The sequence below is a fragment of the Acartia tonsa genome, chromosome 15, assembly GCF_053477335.1.
Source record: "Acartia tonsa isolate MP-2025a chromosome 15, ASM5347733v1, whole genome shotgun sequence".
In the NCBI taxonomy this organism is placed as follows: Eukaryota; Metazoa; Arthropoda; class Copepoda; order Calanoida; family Acartiidae; genus Acartia; species Acartia tonsa.
Genome location: NC_137274.1, coordinates 14,748,587 through 14,763,567, shown reverse-complemented (window position 1 = coordinate 14,763,567; position 14,981 = coordinate 14,748,587). Strand labels below are relative to the sequence as shown.

General features: G+C 31.3%; 1 protein-coding gene across 28 annotated transcripts in view; it reads right to left on the bottom strand.

The window, feature by feature from the left end:
* Window positions 1–11,118: 11,118 nt before the first annotated feature.
* The window catches only part of EndoA (SH3 domain containing GRB2 like, endophilin-A), a 125,476-nt gene continuing 121,613 nt past the window's right edge, over window positions 11,119–14,981 (bottom strand). For 2 of the 28 annotated variants that reach the window (XM_080149025.1, XM_080149023.1), the window contains one exon: window positions 11,119–14,805. The gene's annotated coding sequence lies outside the window, so the exon portion shown is untranslated. The remainder of the gene's footprint in view (window positions 14,806–14,981) is intronic. The other 26 variants (XR_013875183.1, XR_013875184.1, XR_013875172.1 and 23 more) reach the window with 26 other exon arrangements.

Here is a 14,981-nt window from a genome sequence, read left to right as displayed (position 1 = left end):
ACCTTAAAATATCAGTAACCACTCAACCGATTGGGCTCTACTCTTCAGGGAATATAGCTATTGGTCCCGTGATGGTTTTCAGCTATTTTCTTGGGGGATGGAACACCCCCAACCCCCAAAAAAATGAACCCCCCCCCCAAAAAAAAAAAATCTTTTCTTTTTCTTTTAAAATCTAAATAACACAAAAATAGGTTCGTCAAACCTCTTAGGAAAAGACCCTAGAGGCTACTGGCGAAGCCGCTAGTCCTTATAATAAAGTAACAGGATGTTTTGCTGTTTGTTTGTGTGTCTGTACCAAAGGATCTCGCTAACCGCTGAACTGATCGGGTTCTCTTTAACAGGGTAGATTCTCATAGGTCCCGGGAAGGTTTAAACTATTTTGTGGGAGGGTACCATCACCCTCCCAAGAGAATTTTTTTACGTTTCTCGATTATACAAAGAGAGTTCAACGAAATATAAACGTCAAACGCAACATAGACATATTTTGAATATAAAAAAAAACATTTAAATGCCACTAGAGGCCTCCTTATACTAAAGTAAGAGGATGTCTGTCTGTTTGTATGTATGTGAAAGATCTCGCTAACTACTGAATCGATCGGGTTTTCCTTAACAGGGTAGTTTCTCAAAGGTCCCAGGAAGGTTTATAACTATTTTGGGGGAGGGCACCACCACCCTCCCAAGAGAAATCACCATAAATCGAATTTTTTTTCCTTGAATAGACTCCTACGTAACATTGCAAAGTATCGTAGCAATTTGATAGAGACTCCTTCGCAACATTGCAAGATATCGTATTATTTTTTTAAAACACCAAACATTTAAAGTGCCACTAGAGGCCTCTAGTATTAAATAAAGTAATAAGCTTTCTAAAAGTGAAGCTTTTCTAAAAGTGGGGTTGGTTCGTCCGTCCGTCTGTCCGGCCGTCTGTCCATTACGGTTAGCTCTTTTCGTTAATTTAGGCATGTTACAATTGTCCTATCGATTTTAAACTTTGCATGGTGATTCCTTTAGTAGTTAGGTAGGATTTAGAAAGCGTAGCAACTCTATAATCGTTACTAGAATGTCCAAACGTCCATTTTAAACATGTTGAATTTAAACTTTTTAACAACAAATTTTTATGTGATAAAATCATCCGATTGATCTGACAACAAAAAATAATGTTATAGGCGAAGCATCTCTATAATCAAGTCCTAAAAATATAAGTATGTCCTTAAACAATATCCTGTATTTACGAAGTTTTTTAGCAAAGAAGTTGTATCAACTTTTTTTTTATAGCTAGCCGGTCCTTTTAGTAAGTAGTAGATGTAAAATTTTTCATAGAATTCAGATATGCAATCGGTTTTTTGTAGACCTCTTATTTTTTAAGTAATTTAAGTTTAAAAAAAAAAAATTAAGTCGATTTTAAGGTACTAAAATGCAACAAAAAAAAGAAAGAAAATGGCCATTATGAACAAAAATAGTAAGATCTTTAATTTGACACCTTACTTTTTCAATTCTGTCAGGTAATTATTGAAAAAATCGATTTTTTTAAACCCACGAGAATAAAAACTTTGAACTCAATTTTATCATTTCACAAGTAAAAAAATATGGGTTCATATATACCTTTAGAATCAGAAAAATATTACGAATCCATTGTAAGCAAAATTGAAAAAAAAGTTTACAATATAGTATATAAACTACAATAAAAGGAATTATATGAAAATATCATATTATATTGTACAGGCAACGTCTTAACTTTTGAATTGAGTATAAAAATGGGAAGGGGGTATAGAGGGGGTAAAGAGGGGGTAAAAAAGGGAAGACGATAGTGTTGCCACAACAAAAAATACAATTGGCTATTTTTTTATTTTTTTACTTTTTTTCAATTTTGCTTACAATGGATTCGTAATATTTTTCTGATTCTAAAGGTATATATGAACCCATGTTTTTTATGTCTGTTTGAGAAAATATTTAGGTCTAAAGTTTTTATTAAACCGAGGTTAAAAAAATAGATTTTTTCAATAACTACTCAACAGAATTTTAAAAGTAAGGCGTCAAATTAAAGATCTTACTATTTTTGTTCTTGCTGGCCATTTTCTTCTTTTATTTTGTTGCGTTTTAGTACCTTAAGACCGACTTAATTATTTTTTTAAAAAACTTAAATTACTTTAAAAATAAGAGGTCTACAAAAAAACCGATTGCATATCTGAATTCTATGAAAAATTTTACAACTACTACTTACTAAAAGAACCGGCTAGCTGTAAAAAAAAAGTTGATACACCTTCTTTACTTTACATTTGTTTCGATTTTTACACATTTATATACGTTTCAGAGCTTCGCTTTTATGGATGTTGTCATCCTTGTTTTCTCTGTAACAAGGATCTCACTAACTGCTGAACCGATTTAGTTCTCCTTTTCAAGGAATCTTCAAATATGTACCAGGATGGTTTTCGGCTATTTTATTTACGGATTTATGTCTTTAATTGGTTTTAGGCTATTTTTGCCATTTCCTAGATCTTTAAATACAGAGCTCCTAGATGCTAGGGGTGCAGAGGTAGTATAATATAAAGTAAAATGATGTTTGTTTGTCTGTTTGTTTTTCCAGGGAAGGTTTATAACTATTTTAGGGGAGGGTACCACTACCATCGGAAGAGAAATCACAAAAAAATCGAAAATATTGTTAATATTCTAGAGTTGAAAGAAAAATATACACAAAAAATTGTTTAATTTTCAAGAGACTTGAACGCAACATATAAAAAAACATTTAAAGTGCCCCTAATTTTTTTAAATTTTAGTTTTAAAAAAATTTGGGGGGGTGGTATTTTTCATTTTTTTGGGGGGGTTAGGGGTATCCCACGCCATTAATAAAATAGCTTAAACCCATCCCAGGACCAGTAGGTATATTCCCTGAAGAGTAGAGCCCAATCGGTTCAGTGGTTACTGAGATCTTAAGCTTCAGGCAGACAGAAAGATGTCGTACTACTTTTAGTTTTAAACAACTTTTTATTGTTTTTTTTTATAAAATAACATCACATAATCTTAAACACGTCTAAAGATGAACTGATGAACCCCCAAACTAACCGGGCAACAAAAGACCAACCCCATAAATTATTATTCCTAAGTTAAAACAATCACTAAATCACAGTAGACTCCAACCCATGCTCTTCATTATAATTCTACTGTGTTTATTCGTAGATAGTAGTTTCTTGAAACCAAAGGATTTTTTTTCTTCTGTAAGTTACGGAGCTTTCGAAAATCAGGGATATAAAGGGATAAGACAATAGCCGATTGTAATATTATGAACACCCCTAATGATGATACACAAAATTATCCCTTCTGTTGATTACAATTTGTAGTTGAAATTTTTGGACACTTAACTTTATGAACCAATAAACAAAAATTCAAAATAGTCCCCTAAGTTGTTAGGCCAACGAATGAGAAAATGTTATTATAAAACTTTGGGGACTAGTGTAATAAACTGCCCAATGTCCCCTCCCTCCCTGTCTGAAATACCTTATTTAAAACTATCCAACCATCTACCTATCTGTATGTATATCTCAAATGGTCAGTTGAATTTAAATTGCTGAATGTGTTCACAGTTTCCTCGTCATATTTCAATATTTATTACTAGATAAAAAACTTTAAACTTGCAAAAAAAAATCAAATTTGAATGCATAAACGATTTATACATTATACATTCAAAAATTTAATTTTTCTAATTTAGATTTTCAAAAGCGAAGCTTTTCTAAAATTAGGGTCGGTCCGTCCGTACGTCCGTCCGTCCGAGATAGTTATCTTTTATTCGTTAATTTAGGCATGTTAGAATTGTCCTATTGATTTCAAACTTTGTATGGTGATTCCTGTAGTAGTTAGGTACGATTTAGAAAGCGTAGCAACTCTTTAATCGTTACCAGAATGTCCGTACGTCCATTTTAAACATGTTGATTTTTTTTACTTTTTTAATAACAATTTTTTATGTGATAAAAACATCCGATTGATCTGATTTTATTATTACTGATTCCTATTACAATAAGGTACAATATTATGAGCAAAGCATCTCTATAATCAAGTATTAAAAATGTCCTTAAACAGTTTAGCAACAAATTTACGTATAATTTTGTTAAACCTTATATTTTCATATTTTGTAGATTTACTTCTGACACTCAACAAAAGGTAATGTCCGTCTGTCATATCTTTCAGAGCTTAGCTTTTATGGATGTTGGTATCCTTGTTTTTGTGAAAGTTTGAAGCCTTTTTAGCTAGTAGTAAATATTGAGATAGGATGAGGAAACAGTGAGGAAACTGTGTACACATTCGGCAATTCAATTTCAACGGACCTCTCAAACATATTATACTCTACAGAAGCGAAGCATATCTATAGTTAGGGATATATAATTCTGTTTTATAAAAAATCGGTTAAAGATTTTTTACAAAAGTTTATCCAAAAATATCAACGTTATATCTTAAACATCAGAAGAGAAAAATATATTTCCTCTATGGTAATTTGATGTCTTTTAGAGTATTGCCTATATATAGTCTGACTAACCAATCAGGCATATTGGATGCTCATTATAGGCGGAATATTAATGAAATAATAATATTGCAGACGAACCTTTGAATTATAGAGTAGCTTCGCTACTAAATACTTGGGCAAAAAGAATTGAAGATTCAGAGTTGAGATAAAAACTGGACAAATAAACAAGGATGAAAACATACATAAGTAACGAAGCACATAAAATCAGACTGACAACGTAACATTGAAAAATATACAGAGAGAGAGGGGACAATGGGCTGTTTATTATATTATCATATAATATAATATAAATATAAGTACCCAAAGATTTATAATAAAGTTTTCTTATTCGTTGGCTAAATAACTATGAGGACTTTAGTGAATTTTGATTGGTGGATTCATTATGTGGAGTGTTCAAACGTTTCCACGACCAATTTTAATCTACAGAAGGTTTAATTTTCTGTATCATCATTGGGCTGTACATGAATTTATCGGCCATTGTCTTATCCCTTTAAATCCCTGAAAATATAGCATATTTCTCTATAAACTAGCGACTACATCCTTCAAGGAAAAGAGGGGGGGTGTGGCGACCTCTCACTTTTAATTAAAGTTTCAAAAAGCAAAGTATTTTTTATAGGCTTTTCTCTGGGGAGGGTGTCAGTTATAAACCTTACCGTATGAGAAGCTTCACTGTAAAGGAGAACCATTTATGTTCAGTGGTTAGCGAGATCCCTCTGGTCACATACACACACACAGAAACATATCTTGTTACTTTAATATAAGAACTAGCGGCTGCGCCCCTAGCATCTAGTGGCTCTATATATTCGAAGGGTAAAAAAATAGCATAAAACCATACCCAGACTTATTTTTAAAACTTAAAAAGCCAAAAACCATCTCAAAGCCTTTAAGAGGCTTCACTGTAAAGAAGAACCATATCGGTTCAGCGGTTAGCGAGATCCTTCGCTACAGACAAATAAAGCTTATCACTTTATATTATAGGAAAATTTTTTTTGCTAATCTGACAAAAAAAAATATTTAAATTTTAAATTTGTCATTAAAAAGGTTTAAAAAAATATATAATGGAGAACGGACTTTTTTCAGCAAGTATGTAAGATTTATTTATTTATTTAAAACTACACCTCTGCATTGTACCTAACTCTTTCAGGAATCATTATGTCACGTTTGAAATCGATAGGACAATTTTAACATGCTAAAAACAGAGCTTTCAACTGTGGATTGACGAATCTACTAATATTTTTGAAAAGCTTCGCTTTTAACGAAGAGAAATTGAAATGGTCAAAAAGATAAAAATACAACATGCATTACTTAAATAAGGATGACATCATCAATAAGGAGTGAAGCACAAAAAATCATGGCAATACGGACAAGTAGATTTTAAAAAGAAGTTGTTATTTTGAAGGGAAAAAAACACAAAACTGACGTAATTTTATTTTTAATCCTTATAATAACGTAACAGGATGTGCGTTTGTCTGTTTGTACCGAAGGATCTCGCTAACCGCTGAACCGATCGGGTTCTCCTAAACAGGGTAGCCTCTCATAGGTCCCGGGAAGGTTTATAACTATTTTGGGGTAGGGTACCACCACCCTCCCAAGAGAAATCACAAGTATTGTAGAAACTTGATGGCAACATAGAAAGGTATCGTTCCATGACTGACAGACCGATTAAATTACATACCAGATGAAAATTGGTATTAGAAGTCTTCACACAAAATTTATCTATCTTGAATAGCAGTTAAGAAAATAACAAAATTCCCCCATTGCACATTATGTACTGCCTGACGGACAGACTTACAGACAAAGATAATTATAGAGTTGCTTCGCTGCTAAAATCTGCTTTGTAAAATAATAGCAGCTTCTCCCCCAGAGGCCTCTAGAGGCACTCGATGAGGGGGGAGTTGAATCCCAAAACCCATTTTCAAAATTAAGATTTTAAAGACAAATTAAAAACCTATGAGAAGGTACCCTGTTATCGAGAACCGATTGGTTTAGCGGTTAGCGAGATCTTTCGCTACAAACAAACAAACAGATAGACAGACAGATATCATTATAGATATTTTTTTAAGAATATATTATACTTATTCAACCAACTTAAATGATAACAAGATAAAAAAAACATCCTTAAGAAGAGAGGCACAAAAATTGTCATAAATAAGAAAAAAAGACAATATGCAAAAAACATCTAGGAAATCTATAAACTTTTATGTCTTTTGAAGCATGAACTATGTATAGAATAACCCGCGATCGTGGCTCAACACGAAGCGCATCTGCTCGTCGTCGAGGATGTGATAGACATAACTATAGACATTAAAAAAGGTTCCTACTGCTACTATGTAATTGTAAAATGCTGCGACATAAATATTAGTAGGAGGAATGCCTTGGCCCATAAATAGACGCAACTCATTTCCATGTACAGTTGGGACTTCTCAAAAAAATGTCATGTAATAAAAGGGTTTGTTGTCTGTTATGTGTTACTTAACCTAATATCCTTAGGTAGTATTGCATTCCATAACAATCGGATGATGCTCTGGATTCACTAATAACTTGTAACTCGAAGGAGAATCCTGTTTGTACGACACATCATTATTCACTAAATTTCCAATATTAGTCGATTGGGGTCAGCTAATCCAACAATTCTACAAAAATAAAATCACGAAACCTTTAAAAGTATGGTGGGGGTATATTTTTCTTGATGTAACTGAAGAGAGGTGGGTAAGAAGGGAAGTAAAAGGGGGTTGTGAGGAAATTTTCATTTAGAATGGTTTGTCAGGAGATTATCATTCCCTTTTCACTGACTGGGGTGCTATAAGTTTCTCTGATTTACTAGACTTTTATTCTAAATAGAAGGCTAGAATTTTCAGTGAATAAATAAGTTTACATCTTTCCAACAAGTTCCATTAAGTTTTGCCTTATTTAGGGTGCTAGATCGATTACTATATTTTCACATTGTTATAAATATTAAATAGGTTTTGTGATTTATTTATCGTTTAATGTTTTTTTTAAAAATGACACTGCGCTATGATTGATTTTTTTCTTGATGTCCATCCATAATTTTTTTAGCTTCGCTACTTATGGATGTTGAGATCCGTGATCTATTAAAACTAAAGGGATAGTTGTATGAAGTGCATTTCAGAAAATGATCTTAAGCATATAAGTTACAAGATTACCATCATCTAGCAAATATAATTTTGTATTACAATAAATAACAATCATTTAGGCAACACCAAAATATGTATCATGCTGTAAAACAGTTCAGCCATTTATATTGCATATAACCAATAACTACCTGGGGGCAACATATAGTAAAATTTGCCCCCCAAATATTATTTTAGATTTATTTCCCTTGTCGGTTATACCTGCCTATAGATATATATTTTAACCTAATGAACATAAAAAAATATTAAGTTCACTAAATTCAAGTTTAAATGCACTGCGTACAACTACCCCTTTGAAAGTCGGGGCTTACCCCTCCTCCTTTGAAAGTCGGGGCTTACCCCTCCCCCTAGGAGTAAATAATATAACAGCTTCTATGCAAACTGAAATGTTTCTTGAGCATTTTCAGGGTATTTTAGACTCTATTTCTCAACGCAAATGTAAAGCAATCATTTGTGGGGATTTTAATCTTGATCTTCTTTCCTTTAATTCTCATAATCACACTGCTGAGTTTATTGATATGTTGTTTTCAGCTGGCTTTTTGCAACTTATTTCTAACCCAACAAGAGTATCCAGCCATAATAATCTTAATTCAGCAACCTTAATTGATCACATTTGGACTAATGATGTTAAAGACCAAATGGTGGCTGGAATAATCACCACCTATTTAAGTGATCATTTCTCAACTTTTCACATTATTAAAACAAACAAATATCAGCCAACCCCAAAAGTAATTTCAAGTCGAGATTTCTCTGAAAATAATATTGCAAATTTCAAAGAAAAATTAACTAACTTACCTTTTACTGAAGTCTATAACCATAATAACCCTACAGATAGCTATGAAACTTTTCAGAAAATATTTAAGGAAGCATTTGATCAGAACTTTCCATTGAAAGAAATTCGTTTTAATAAAAACTATCACATGATAGAACCCTGGATGACCAGGGGGATTCTTAGGTCTAGGGCTAGAAAATTTCAGTTACAGTCTCAGCTTTCAAAAAATCCGTCGGAAGTGAATAAAGAATTGTATAGAAAATATAAAAATGCTTACAACAAAGTTTTAAAAACAGCAAAAAAAGTATATTACAGCAATCTTCTTTTAGCTAACCAGGGAAACCTTAAAAAAAATTGGCAGATTATAAAACAAGTCGCTGGGCTTAAGTCAAAAAATAATTTCTCAACTGAAAAACTTGTAATAGATGGTACTGATATTATTGGTGAAAACAACATGGGTCAAGCATTTAATAGGCACTTTTCAAATATTGCACATAATATTAGGCAAACTATCAATCCTACTGACAGGCCACCTGATAGTTATCTTGAAGAATCTGAATTTTTATTTAACATTCCACGTATTACACCAGCTAACATTATTGAAATTGTCAATAATTTTGAGAGTAAAAAGTCTGTTGATTATTTTGGAGTATCCTCCTTCTTGTTAAAACAAATTATTACACCAATTCTAGATCCATTGTGTTTTATTTTTAATCAATCTTTAGAATCTGGAAATGTACCAGATCAATTTAAAATGGCAAAAATAACTGCTGTATTTAAAAATGGCGGTGATATTTTTAATTTAAATGACTATAGGCCAATTTCACTTCTTCTAATCTTTTCTAAAATATTAGAAAAATACATTGCTAACCACTTGCAAGATTATTTGTCTGAAAATAATTTGATTAATGAACTTCAGTTTGGCTTTCAAGCTAAAAATTCTACATTTCATCCTATGATACACTTACTAAATCATGTGAGTAAAGCTATTAATAAAAAAGAATACACAATTGGCATCTTTTGTGACATTAGAAAAGCATTTGATTGCGTGCCTAAACAGACACTTTTAATGAAACTTCGTAAATTTGGTATTCATGGTAATATGCTTAGTTGGTTTGAGTCCTATCTTTCCAATCGAACTCAATTTGTAAGGCTTGGGCTATTTGACTCTGAACCATTAGAAGTAGATAGTGGTGTGCCTCAAGGTAGCATTTTAGGACCAATCTTGTTCTTGATATTTTTTAATGATCTTCCAAAGTCAACATTACTTAAACTTCTCCTTTTTTGTGATGACACAACAATCTTAGCCTCGGGAAAAAACCTTAATGATCTTATTTCGTTTGTTAACACTGAACTTCAAAGTATTTCTCAATGGTTCAGAGCCAATCAGATGTGTTTACATCCCAACAAAACCAAATTTACAATATTCTCCCCATCCCCATCCCTTATACCTTGGAATGAAATTAACCTTTACTTTGATGAAAATGATCCCAATACACTGAATCCAAATCCATTACTTAAACATAAAATTGACTTTGTAAACCATGAAAGTGAAATCCCTGCAATCAAGTTTTTGGGCATTTACCTAGATCCAGCCCTAAATTTTAAGTTTCATATAAAAGAATTAAACAAAAAACTATCTAAATCTCTCTTTTGCTTGAGGAAATGTCAAAGCCTTTTAACAGAAAGTGCTATGAAATCTTTGTATTTTTCTATTTTTCACTGCCATTTGGTTTATGGAATTCAAATATATACATGTGCATCGCCTTCAATTCTTAATGCCATCAAAATAAAGCAAAAAATGGCTGTAAGATGTATAAAACAAGCAACATATTATAGTCACTCTGGTCCGATCTTTAAAAATCTTCAATTTCTACCTTTTGACTCTTTGTGTATCTTTTTTAAACTTAAGCTTATGTATGAATACAAAAACGATCTGTTGCCTAGGTCTTTTAACAACATGTGGCCCCGTAGGGGTGATTTAATTGCCAATTATAATCTTAGAAATGATGATAATCTAACTATACCTGCTTCTCGCATTTCTCTAGTTGAAAGACTACCTTACTGTTCCTTACCAACTCTATGGAATAATTTTAATGATATTGACAACATAAGAAATAGTTTGACTAAAAAGCAATTTATAAGCAAGCTAAAAAAGTGCCTACTAAATAGAATTGTAACCACATGTAATAGAATTTTATGCCGCTCATGTCTTTTGAGAAATTTAAATTAAGTAATAGCTTTAACTCCATACTTCATCTATTATCAATTTTTTTTTTTTTAAATATTTTAATATCTAATATTCTAGTCCTCTCACATACACCCTTCCTCACTCCCTCATTTTCACATTGGAATGAAATATAATCCTTTTAGTTAATTTCTGTTGTTGTTTCATATTCCTATTTTATTTTCTTTAAACTTGTATATCATCTATTGCAAAGGCTATCCAATATTACCTCTCACGAGATTGTTTAGTCCTTTGACACTGTACATAATTATTATTTGATCTGTCCTTAATATGTTATTCATATTCAATTTTTTTGTTTGTATATGAATATTTAATACCTGTATTATAACACTGTTATTATTTTTACTTGTTATGTGTGTCATAAAATAAATATCTAATCTAATCTAATCTAGAAGTATCTAGGTGGATAGCTGGTATACAAATAAATAAGAAATGATTAGAAAATGGAATGCAGATTTATTACGATATCTTAAATACATAATATAGAGCTAAAAATAGTTATTTCAATAAAACAAAAACAATTCCACTACAACAGATAAGTAGATTTAGTTAAAAAGCATTTTACAAAAAAAAAGACAACATATTTTCCAGTATGGCCTCGAAACCGATTAATATCCTCTGGATTCGAACCGTTTCAGTCAGCCATATTGAAAAATAATGTCTAGCATCGCATTACAGATAATTTCCCACGAATATTAAAATAAAAATCATAAAATTAACACCAGTTTTGATAGCCCGGGCCTTCGGCCGCTTGGGTCTAACAAAACTGGAAATAATTTTATAATTTTTATGCTTACAATCCGCGGAAAACTGTCTAGAATACGATGTGATTCAATGACGGACAAAAAGATTGATATTGCTCAAAGCTTAAAATATGAGAATTTGCAGCAGATTAAAACAACTAAAGCATATTATCATAAAGGATATAAATCATCAATGCAACAAAAGTATTTTAACCCACTTACACCTGACAGAAATAAGTCAACATATTTTTCATTTTTTCATTCGGGAGTTTTATTCTTTTGCTTATGCTTAATTCTTTGATTGAAAGCCTTTTTTTGTTTAATTTTAATTCCAATTTTATGGGTAAATTTTTGACTGTTTACATACACAGATACAGAAAAGGACTGTACACTAGGGTTGGCAATCCGAATCCCGAATCCGTCCCATTTTTGAATCCAGATTCCGAATCCGTTATTTTAATATGCAGATTCGGATTGTTAAGTGTTAGGCTAAAATTATCGTCTTGAGTATTTTTGGTCAAAATATAGGTATATTTTAATTTTAAACAAATCCACGATATATCAGTTACATTTTTGGGCGGATTTTTGTAAGAATCCGAATCCGGTCCAAAAATTGGACGGATTGCCAACCCTACTATACGCATACAGTAAAGCGGAGAATAAAAAATTTATATTTTAAGCATTCATGTGTTGATAATACATTCATTTTTTAATAACATTTGTAGTCATAATATAAAAAATTAATAGTATTTTCTCCCAAAGTGCCTTGTTAAGCATAGAAACTTCCCTCTCCCCCCCTTAAATTGTTTCTAATTTGGGTATAGGCCCCTGTAACTGGTTAAAAAAAAAACTATCCCATCCAATATATTATTATTGATTCATTTCATGAAAAAACGAAGTGGGAGGGGAGGGGGGTGTAAAAATGCCTGACAAGCACTACGAGGGAAAGCACTAACTATTGAATAAAATAAAATGCAAATTAAACACCACAACATTCCACCATAGGTGCATATAATCTATAATAATAATTCCAGTATGGCTTCGGAACCGATTAATATCCGCTGGATTGGAACCGATTCTAAGCCATACTGAAAAATCATATATTGTATCATATTATATTCAGATTTCTACGGGAATAAAAATGTAATATCATATGTTAGCCAATGCCTTCGGCATCTCGAGGCTAACAAAACAGGTTTAAATCTTATATTTGTACATTTTTATATCCAAAGCTGTTTATAATAAGATGCGATAAATAACTATTTGTATTTTAACAAAGGCAAGAAGTTCAAAATAAATGCAATATAATTAGATCCATCAGGATACAACATTAACACTTTCACAGAAGTGAAGGTTTCATTAGAATTCAGCCAACATGGGATTTAACCAGAGAAAGAGAGAGAGGACAATGGGCTGTTAATTACACTAGTCCCCAAAGTTTATAATAAGCATTTTCTTATTCGATGGCTTATCAAGTTTGGGGAATTTTGTATGGTTAATTCATTAAGTTGAGTGTTCAAACGTTTTAAACATTAATTTTAATCTAGAGAAGGGGTATTTTTGTGTATCATCATTGGGGATGTAAATCAATTTTATCCCTTTAGATCCCTTGATTTAACACAGGGATTAAGCCTCTCAGGAGTCAAAACAAATGTTTTAAGACCACTGGGTTTAATTCTGTATGATCGTATCCCATGAAGGCTTTGTTCAAAATCTACCTCCAACAGTAACAGAATCTAGACATTGTAACATAATCTAGACACTGTAACATAATCTAGACATAGTAACATAATCTAGACATAGTAACATAATCTAGACAAGGTAACATAATCTAGACATTGTAGCATAATCTAGACTTTGCAACATAATCTAAACAATGTAACATAATCTAGAACTGTTACAAAATCTAGACATTGTAATATAATCTAGACTTTGTAACATATATAGACATAGTAATATAATCTAGACATAGTAACATAATCTAGACAAGGTAACATAATCTAGACAAGGTAACATAATCTAGACATTGTAGCATAATCTAGATATTGTAACAGAATCAAGATATTGTAACATAATCTAGACATAGTAACATAATCTAGACTTTGCAACATAATATAAACAATGTAACATAATCTAGAAACTGTTACATAATCTAGACATTGTTACATAATCTAGACATTGTAATATAATCTAGACTTTGTAACATAATCTAGAAACTGTTACATAATCTAGACACTGTTACATAATCTAGACATTGTAATATAATCTAGACATTGTAACTGAATCTAGATATTGTAACAGAATATAGACACTATAACAGAATCTAGTTATTGTAAAAGAATCTAGACACTGTAACATAATCTTATTATTGTAACATAATCTAGACACTGTAACAGAATCTAGACACTAACAGAATCTAGACAATGTAACAGAATCTAGATATTGTTACAGAATCAAGACATTGTAACAGTATCTAGACATTGTAATTGAATCTAGACATTGTATCTGAATCTAGACAATCCAACAGAATCTAGACACTGTGATAGAATCTAGACACTGTGACAGAATCTAGACAATGTAACATAATCTAGACATATTAACAGAATCTAGACATTGTAACATAATCTAGACACTGTAACATAATCTAGACACTGTGACAGAATATTAGACATTGTAACATAATCTAGACACTGTGACAGAATATTGACACTAACAGATTCTAGACAAAATATAGTATAAAGTTAGATAAGGCCAAACACAAGTTAAGACTCTATGTTTCTATTATTACAGAGTAACCACACTCACACACACAAACTAAAGTACAATAATAACTTTAATAGATATTAAGATATGTAAAAACAATTTCTATTAGAAAATACTTTCTTATGGCTTGAGTAACTTATTAGAAGGGTGTGGGGTGGGGGGAGATTGAAATATTTCATATGAATTAAATCCCTTTTGCCCCTCCCCCCACACTCTTCTTTCAATATTTTTCATTTGACACTTTGACAACAAAATATTTTAACAAATAACACTTTAAAAAAAAAAGAATTAATATTGTAATAATTCCATAAGAAAAATTACATATATTTTCCTTAAAAGGTTTCCACTACTTTTCTTATTTAATAAAGATACATTTATATATATATTTATATTCATGTTGATTTTTATAAAAAAAAAAAATTAAGCACATAGAAATTTAAATTTAAGTACTGGAATTCCAATTAACTGACAAATTATTATTAAACTTGTGAAAAATGATCTTAGTTGTTGTTTTAATAATTATAGATAGATAGATATATTATAGTTAGACTAGCATTAGAACACCATCTGCAAAGCTTGACAAACTAAATTCAGCAAACAAATGGCTGCAAGGAAGCCTGAAAATAAAATAATCATATTATTTTTTTATGTTGTTGTATCTATCTATCATACTATTTCTTTGGATTTTTTGGTTGCCAGAAATGAAATATTTGAATCTTATTTAGATTAATTAACTGAGCTTACTAAGTAAAGATGCACGAACGAGAGCAAGTGATTTTAATCAACTTCCAGC